General features: G+C 46.8%; 2 long non-coding RNA genes across 2 annotated transcripts in view; both read left to right on the plus strand.

Moving 5' to 3' along the window:
• The window catches only part of LOC125618844, a 99,324-nt gene that overhangs the window by 40,115 nt on the left and 49,430 nt on the right, over positions 1–9,779 (plus strand). The window lies entirely within an intron of this gene.
• Positions 4,183–9,779, plus strand: part of LOC125618846 — a 48,457-nt gene continuing 42,860 nt past the window's right edge. The window contains exon 1 of the long non-coding RNA XR_007350226.1: positions 4,183–4,383. This is a non-coding gene — a long non-coding RNA (uncharacterized LOC125618846). The remainder of the gene's footprint in view (positions 4,384–9,779) is intronic.

Consider the following 9,779-nt stretch of genomic DNA (forward strand, 5'->3'; position numbering starts at 1 on the left):
GGGAGGGAGGGAGGGAGGAAGGTAGGGAGGGAGGGAGGGAGGAAGGCAAAGGGAAAAGGGTGCAGCTGAGGGCTGTGGACTACACTGTGTCAGCCACAGCTCAGGGAACACCCATGCATGGCCCTTTCAGCTGCAGCAGCCTGTCCTGGCATGTGGAGGTCAACACAGAGGTGACCAGGCTTCATTAGACAGAACAAGATGAGCGTGGACACTGCAGAAGGAGCACAACCTGGGCCCTGGCAGGACTCTGGCACAGGGAGGGCGATCATTTAGGAAACTTCTAGAGGTCCCCTTGTTCTTGCTGATGCTGCTCTTTGTGAAATTGGGATTCAAACCTAATCACAAACTCATATAGATGACTTAGCCTACAATCATTAATAGAGGACAATCATAGAAATGGCTGATAGTGCTTGACCTCAGTCTTGTGCTTCTTCCTTATTATTCCAGGACCCAACAGGAATACAGTGAGGTGCACACTCCACTCTCCCTGCACCTCGCCCTGGAGAGCCCACCCCCATCTGGGAACAATCAGAGGTGGAGAGGTCACTCTAGGCTTGCAAGGTGGTGCCCTGGTGCCCTGCAGGTCCACATGGATCAAATTTTGTCTTATCGTTGTAGGGACAAATGAGGCAAGGCACTGAAGACGGCAGGAAACAGTTTTATTTGGCTGCTGCCAGGTTCAGAGGGCACAGCCTTTGCTGTAATCAATCAATCCCCTGAACCCTGAGTTCAAGGGGTTTCAGAGTTGTATACCCAGCATGTAAGGGGAGGGGCTCAGAAGTTCACAGTCTGTAGAAGTTCACATAAAAGCAGCTTTTCCTTTCACTGTTCTGGGCAAGTTAACTCTTCAAGGACTACAACTGAAAAGGGGAGAGCATCTTCTCCCTTTTCTTTCCTCTCCCTGCCAGTTGTTACCATGGAGTCCAGTTGTAACTTGTCTTAAAAATATAGACATCTCTGTGAAGCCCAGCTCAAGGTCAGAGGCCTTGTTTGCACATTTCTACAAACTACTATACTTGATATGTTTGTGAAAACTAGTAAAGGGTTGTCCAGCACCTGGAGAGCTGGTACTTTCTTGGCCAGTGGCCAAGTAAACAGGGTGACACGAAATTAGGAAATTTATCTACATTGGACTCTTTTGCAGAGACTCTTTTGCTGACAGTCTCAAAATCAGCCATGGTGAAGAGGGCTTTTCTGTGGGAAAAAAAGGGGTGCCCACTTCATTATCACTCAAGAAGGAGGGGACATGAGCACCACCTCGTCCTATCACAACATCAGACACAACTGCCCAGGAATGGGCCTGATTAGAAAGTGGACACAGGATGAGGATAGGTTAGGAATATGCCCTCACCTGTGTCTAGAGTGACAGAGCTAAGGACCTAGAGAATGGCCTGTGGGAGAATGAGCACAGCTGAGGTCAGGAGAACATGTGGAGAATGGAAAGATCCTCACCAGGAGCCAAGGCCTTGACCTGCAGTGGACACAACATTGGCCCAGGTCTTTGTTGTTTTACAATTTTGTTATATTATGGAAATAAAAAGGAAATGATGCGAGGGAGAGAAAGGGAGGGATGAAGAGAGAGAGAGAGAGAGACAAACAGAAAGAAAGATTTCAGAAGTAAGAGGAAATATATACTAATACATAGACTTTCACAGAAATGGTAGGCTACATACAGAGATGGAAATACTGGATGGGTAGATAAGTAGGAAGATAGAGTTCAGAAATGGTAGGAATTGAATTTAAACGGGGTTTAGTTTTTCAGAAGTGACATCTAACATGAAGAATTTTTCTAAAATAATAATAATTCTAGATAAATAATAAAATTGAGGAGATAAAAGGAGGGAGGAAGATGGAGGAAAGAATAAAAAAGAAAGGGAGACAAAGGGAAGTGACAACCTTGGGGCCAGTTTCCATCCCCTTGACCAGGACAGGCCTGAGCTGCAGCCACCTGAGGCTCTGACAGCACTGCCCACACCAGGGCTCAGGACCTGGCTCTGCAGCCACAGCCAAAACGCAGCCCAGAACCCCCTCTTGGGAGCCCTGCAGGGCCCCACTCAAGCCAGGGGTCGGGCTCTCAGCCAGGGTTAGTGTGACCAGGACCCTGGACACCATCCTCCCAGGACTGCCAGGACTGCAGCAGTTTCTGAGTAAGCAGGGACAGGAGGGAGAAGCAGGATCCCCTGGAAAGTGGGGCTGCCCCCACCCTGCCAAGGCTGCTATTCCAAGGTGCATGTTGGAGAGGGGAAGGGCCACCAGCCTGCCTCAGTTACAGCCTCACTGCTGAGCCAACAAGTGGAGACGCTGAGGAGGCACAGTCACCCCAAGTCCTCTTGAATCCTCACACATGGTCCGGTAAGGCCCAAGAACACAGAGTCGGAGGTTCTGCACCCAAAATCAGAAGGACAACTTGAGTAGGAATGAAAACAATAAACATGATGGAGAGGAGAGTCCTCCCAGATGTCAGAGTGGGAATTGCAAAATCTTATTGAAAACAAAATTCTACAATGGACATGGGAAGTCAAGGACATGAAACGAAAAAGTTAAAACACATTAAAAACTAAATATTTTTGACACCTGGGGCTATTTCGTATCCAAAGTGAATTATTTAACATACTGTGAAATTTTAGCATTACATCAGAAATATTATTGACAACCAAAGAAATTTAATTTTTCATTTAATCAATGTGATCATCCATTTTTCTTTCCCATAGAAGTAATAAGGTGAGATCATTTTCTCAGTAATAAAACATTAAAATAAATGCTTATGATCAGATTCACACTTCATGCAGGACTGCTCCATACTGCAACATGAGCACTTCTCAGTCCAAGGCTTGAGGAGGTTCCTAATTTCTCAGGAAAAGAATATTACAAATCAGCAAATCTCCCCTGCCCACTTCGAGCAAATTGTCCAACTCCAGACTTCTGCATTCTCCTTCCTGTGATGAGCTCCACCTCATTTCCTTTCATCTCAGTTACTTCTGCTCATTCAAATGAGGCAGATGGAGAACTGAGACTTGAGAGTTCAGAAACACCACCATGCCAACACGCCTGCCCCTCCAGGAGTTCAGTGGGAAGCTGCTCACTCAGGACAGGAGGACAGCCACAGAGGTTGACTTAGACTTAGAGAAAATATGGCAGGGTCCCATCTGCTCCTTGGCACACACTCTAAGGTTCCACCCAGTGGAGAGGTGTGTTTGATGACCTGGACTCTCTGGAAAAGCAGCTCATCCTTGTTGGCCAAAACAACACAACTCACACTCTCCAGCTGGAAGAGGAAGTCTGACATTAATGTCTCTGTGCAGTGAACCCAGCCTCCTCTCCCCAGTGACCTACTTGGACCAAGGCCCAGGAGAAGGTCAGGGCAGATGGAGTCACTCTGAGATAGGCAGAGCCTGGACACAGTCCTGTTCTAGAAAGGTAATCTCCTGTTAAACCCAGGACTGTGACATTTGCTGCCCAGTGTAACTACCATGGTATAGCACAGGGTGGAGGAAATTCTCTCATCAATAAAAAAGGAACAACAGAATTTTTGCTCATCCATTCTGTCCATTGGCCTCAAGGGGTTCTTCTCTTAGGAAATGTTTGGATGACTCTGATGTGTCACATACATGGACAGAACCAGGACAGGATGTCCACCAGTTAATAAGTCTTGCACCAGGGAATTCCACACTCACTGCCTCAAGTGAACATGTCCCTTCTCTTCTGTCCTTGAGCAGGGTAATGGGCTCTCAGCAGAAACACAGCTTTCTTTTCCATCATCTTGTTTTGACCCAGGGGCTCTGATTTCATTTACTAGAACAGGAAAACATCAACATCTGACACTGTCCCTGACATTCTGCTGTTTCTCCAGGTCACAGCAGACACCTGAACCCCTTGAACTACCTCTGGCCAATGTTGTGGGTGATAGAAAATTTAATATCAACATTGTGATGTGGAACTTGTCACCAAGCTGGGAGAGAGCCAGCAAGGTGACTGTTCCCTTCTCAGAGGCTGACTTGCAGGCAGCCTCCATATCCTGTGTCTGTGCTGACTTAGGACATCAGTCACTGAGCACCATGGCCCTCCACACAGCAAGGCTCCCATGATGAAGCTTAATGTCCATGCCACAGGCACCCTGGGCTGTTCCTCCATTAAATTTCCTCCAAATATAAAGATACTTGATGTCCCTGGGCTCACAAGGCAGGCCCCACACTCCCTCAATCTCACCACCCAGCTACACCCACCAGGGTATTTACATGCTGCTCCCTGGGGAGGACCTTCCTGCAAGGCTGACATAAAAGCTCAGCTCTAACCTGCCCTTGACTCACCAGGACTCCTCAGCTCAGCTTCTCAAAAGGAGGCTCCCTGCTCAGCTCCTGGGGCCTCTGCTGCTCTGGATCCCTGGTGAGGACAGAGGGGATGAGGAGGGAGAAGAGGGAGGGAAGGGAGCCCTGTGGCCCCCATTCTGCCCATGTGTGCTGTGTCCACATGAGGAATGTGCAGGTCTGTCCTCTAGGATGAGGCAGCTGAGGTCAATTGATGTGAGAGACTATTCCAGAAGGAAGAAGCTGCAGGGTTCTGATGGAGGTTGCCCCATAATATAGGAGGATGGTGTAGGTAAATTCTAGACAGACTCTTATAGCTTACAACATTTGAGGTGTTTTCAAATATGAATAAATTTACTGTATAAATCAAAACAGTAAAAATAATATAGCCTGAAATGTACAATAAAGAAAAAGTGGGAAAAAATGTCCTAAAGTATTTACATATCCTTTCATTAAACTGTTATTTTTTTCAAAATCCATTGGGGATGTTGTGCTTATGCAGACTCCTCTCTCAGAGTCCCTCATCCCTGGACAGCCAGCCTCCATCTCCTGCAGGTCCAGTCAGAGCCTCCTACACAGTGATGGAAACATGTATTTGCCCTGGGTGGTGCACAAGCCAGGCCAGGATCCACAGGGCCTAATATATCGGGTTTCCAACCAGTACACTGGGGTCCCTGACAGGTTCAGTGGCAGTGGGTCAGGGACAGATTTCACACTGAGAATCAGCAGGGTGGAGGCTGAGGGTGCTGGGGTACATTACTGCTGGCAAGGTACACAGGTTCCTCCTACAGTGGTGCAGCCCTGAAAAAAAAACTCCCTGCCTGGGTGGCCCAGCTGCCACATGAGCTGCTCCAGCAGCTCAGCAGATTCTCTGCCCTGTGAGAGGAAGGTGCTGGGAACTCATGTAACAGGGTGCAGCTGAGGGCTGTGGACCATGACTGCCTGGGCCACAACTCACCACACCCATGAGTGGCCCTGTCAGCTGCAGGAGCCTGGCCTGGCATGTGGATGACAACCACAGAGCTGTCCAGGGACCTTCTGAATGAGCAGACAGGATGAGCATGGACACTGCAGGAGGAGCAGGACCTGGGCCCTGGGCAGGACTCTGGTAAAGAATCAGAGGTCTTCAACCGGAGTGGAAATCAACTTTTGCCCAGAAATTTATTTTATGCAATTTTGTAATGAACTTTGGAACTTAAAAGAAAACTGTGATAACAGCTGACAGATGTTAGAGCAGAGGACCACAAGACGAGGGAGAGCAGGGTACAACTTACAGAGGACCTCACCAGAAAAGCTCCTCAGAAGTCAGGGTCTGACCAAGGATAAGAACAGAGGGGTAGGTAAAAATACAGAGAGGTTAAAGAGAGAGAGAGAGAGAGAGAGAGAGAGTGTCTCTATATGAGGGGGGTTGAAATGCTGCTGGGTGAAGAGTCTCATACTGGAGGGACCCAGGTGGAAGGAGATTACATGTCATGAAGGAGACCAGGAGGACAAGGAATAAAAATTGATATCTTCTATATTGGACAAGACACAGGGAAGTACTAGTCATCAGAGTGTGGAAGTCACCAGATTCTCCTTTGAGGTATAGACTAATGTCTACTCAGTCACGTGATCTAACCATGGAAACACACAGATGCCTGTCACCTGAAAAATCTTGTTCTGTCCCCAGGAGATCTGCCCAGCCTTGGGCTTGGTGACTCCCACGAGATGAACCAACAGTTACATGGCCAATAAAGGTTCTATTCTTGATTTTTTTTCCTGGACCCTGTAAATTCTCCAAGAAATCAATCAAAAAATGTCACCTGTGAGGGGAGAGGAAGCAGGAAACCTCAGGGCCTTATAAGGGGGAAGCAGCTGAGCAAAGGCTCCCTGACCCTCAGCCTGGTAGAGGTTTCCTCTGAGGCTGAAGCTCTTGTGAGTAGCACTGTGGTGGTGCTACAGGAACAATCTGCCACATCTTCAACCTGGGGCTGCTGATGGGGAGTGAAATCTGCCCCTGTCCCACTGCCCCTAAAGCTGCATGGGATTCAAGCTGTCCATGTGGATGACCAGGAGAGGAGCCTGTGAGCCTGTCCTTGTTTCTGTTGGGGACAGGCCACATAGTCCTTGTGGTTGATAAGACTCTGGCTGGACTTGCAGCTGATGGTGACCATGTGTTCTGCAGACACAGCCAGGGAGCCTGGAGACTGGGACATAACATTGTCCTCAAAGGCACCTTCAATCAAGAAAATCAGGAATGGACCCTGATCTCATACACACACACACACACACACACACACACACACACCCTCACACATGTTTCATAATTTGTACTTTGAAATATCATTTAACATCCATTCTCCAGGGATGTGTGATGAGCTCATAATGAAGCCCATATTGGAATTCACCATAATTTCCAAGCACATGTTTTAATGACTTTTCCAACTCTACAGTTATGAAGACATTGAAGTCCCAGAGCCACAGAAACATGAACAATGGTGTCTGGGACATCATCTTGCTTCTCCTGCCTGCCTGATTCAGTGGAGGTCTTATGGCAATGACTTTGCTTATAAACTGTGGCAGCTGGGCTGGTGCAGGGCCCATGCAAAGCCCTCAGCAGATAGGGAGGCACATTGCCTAGATGGAGGGTTCTGAGCACAGACTAAATCTGTAAACAGGCAGATGAATTAATGAAGAGCTTCTATTTTACCTCAAATATAACTCAGAGTGGATTCATTACTAAAAAAATGTTAAGCTAATTAATATAGACTAATAATGATGGTAAAATAATAAAACCTGATGTAAAATAACACTTCATATGAAGAAGAGAGGAGAGGGAGAAGGAGGGCCAGGAGGGGAGGGAGGGAGGGAGGCAGTGAAGGAAAAGGAACACAAAAAACATCTTCAAATACTAAAAAATAACTTTCAACCCAAGTTTCTGTAGCTAGAAAATTGAGATGTTTAGATTGAGGAAAATGTAGGAACCTTTCACACAGAATCTGGAGAACACATCCTTGGTCTTTGCACAGGACAGGAAATGCCCACATGACATGTCCAGGCAAAGGTGGGTGGCAGTAGATGAAGGTCTCATTTGTACAAAGATAGAAAACAGGAATGAATTTTTAAAACTTTCTTTTCTTACTTGAATGTCTGTGATAGCTTATGGAACATGTCCTCAAAATTATAAGGAGGCACCCCAGGGTGTGTAACCTATGACAGTCAAATGCCTGAGGACAGCACAGTTGACCACTGTTTCCTGTAGAATCCTGCTGCTAGGAAAGCTGGGAGGATCCTCCAGGCAGGAGGCCTCCAGGGGGACATGGTCTAAGGCTGGTCTTGGAGGTGGCACTAGCCACAGTGCAAGCAATTAGAGCAGCTTCAAGTACTCTGTTATGATGGCCACAGGGAAATTGGGACCTCACCCTACAACAGTGGAAGGATGACTCAGCCACAGGCAGTGGACCTGGAAGAAGACCCTGAGCTTCAGCAAGGAGAACTGCCCACACATTGCTCCATTTCAGTCTTCTCAGGCTGAGCTAAGGACCCAGCCTGGACTCCTAAGGGACAGGCTTATGGGAGAAGACTTTGTTTAATAGGTGAAAATTTGCTCATCCATAGAAAACTAGGTGAGACATCAAGCTGCCACATCTCCACAGGAGGATCAGAAAACTAAACCCAGGAAGCAAACATGCCACTTGGCTCATGGATGAGGGGACCCTCTGCTCACTACTCGCTCTGCAGCTTGGTCAGGTTCTGCTTTCTTCTGCCACAGAGATCATCCTGTCCTGCCCACCCACAAAATCCAGGCTGAACTTGAGACCCTCAATTAAAGTACAATGAAGTGTTGGCAGTTGCTGGTAAATGGATGGAAGTGGAAAACATCATGCTGAGAGAAATAAGCCAGACTCAGAAAGTTCATGATCAAATATCACCCTCCTATACAGAAGCTAGAGGAAAGGAAGGCCAAAATCAGATTTCATAAAGAGAGAGAGAGAAGACCAGTGGAGAGGAAGACAGAGATGGAGAGGTGGGCTGAGAACAGGAGGGGGAGGAAATGCGGGGTGAATGAGGCAATGTCACCACTCACTAAATAACCACAGTGAATTGCAGCTCCATGGATACCTGTAACACACCAATGAAAAACAAGAAGATAAATAGACAGAATGAAGATGAGATGGACATTATTACCTAGGTAGATGTATGATTGCACGAATGATGTGACCCTGCTGTGAATACAACCAGAGAATTCAAACATTCTGGTAGATTTGTGTATAATGTATTGAAAAGCATTCTGGTGTCCTACAACTGATTAGAACAAATAAATCAATCAAAAACAAGAATTGTAAGGGATATTGTAAATGTTATATTTTTTGAAAAACAAACATGCACATGGAGAATTAATAATTTGATCAAGTAAAGTATTTTTGCCTTTTCCAAGATAAAAATAAAAATTAATTAAACAGTAAACAGAAGGAAGGCAAGGAGAGAACATGAGAGTTATATGGGAAGGGAAATAAGAGGGAAAAGGGAGGCACCGAGGACTGAAATAGAGTGAATTAAATTCCATTCCTGTAAGATTGTGTCCCAATGAACCCAGTATTATGCACACTGTAATGCACCAGTAAAAACATTGTCCATTTAAGCAGGGCACTGAAGTATAATGTTGGCAAAGAGAAACCTAGCACCCTAGAAATGGCTTAATAATTAAATCAGCCATAAAATATGATTTTATGAACAGATTATGGTACCTAGGACAGACCAGGGCCACACCCTGAGGGTACCACAGCACATGGCCTGAGGAGGTGCTGAGAGCAAGGAGAGGAAAGATTAGTGACTCTGCCCAACCCACTTTCCAGAAAGGTGTCCCACCCTCTAGACCTTCTTAAATTCTGAGCTTTGCCTATTGCTGCCCAATGAGACCTGAGAAAGTCACTTTCATATCCTTTAAGTCCACTCATTAGAAAAGGCACCTGAAGAATGTGATCTGGAGAACTGCAAACACAGCTGCTCCTCAGTGTTCAGAGGGAAGCTGCTCACAGGGACAGGAGGACAGCCACAGAGGTTCACAGGGACTAAGAGAGACCATGGCAGGGTCCTGAGCTCCTCAGGGCCCCACACTGAGTTCCACAATATGGAAAGGGTGTGTCAGAGGACCTAGGCTCTCTGGAAAAGCAGCTCAGCCTTGTGGGCCAAAAACAAAACAGGCTTACTGTCTCCAGCTTGGGAGGAGAAAGTCTGGAACTAATGTCCCTGTGCAATGACCTAGAGGCCTCTCCCCAGTAAGCCCCTTGAGGCAAGACCCAGGAGACTGTGAGTGCAGAAGGAATCACCCTGAGACATGGAGAGAGTGGATGCAGGGAATCTACTTTTAATCCCAGGACTTGTAAACCTGTTGTCCAGTGTCCCTGACATGGAACAGCAGAGGGGGGAGGAATTCCCTATCTTCACGGAGAGGAAACTAACAAGACATCCTCCCTTGTCCACTCTGTCAAGTGA

Source organism: Marmota marmota, unplaced genomic scaffold, assembly GCF_001458135.2.
Source record: "Marmota marmota marmota unplaced genomic scaffold, marMar, whole genome shotgun sequence".
Lineage (NCBI taxonomy): Eukaryota > Metazoa > Chordata > Mammalia > Rodentia > Sciuridae > Marmota > Marmota marmota.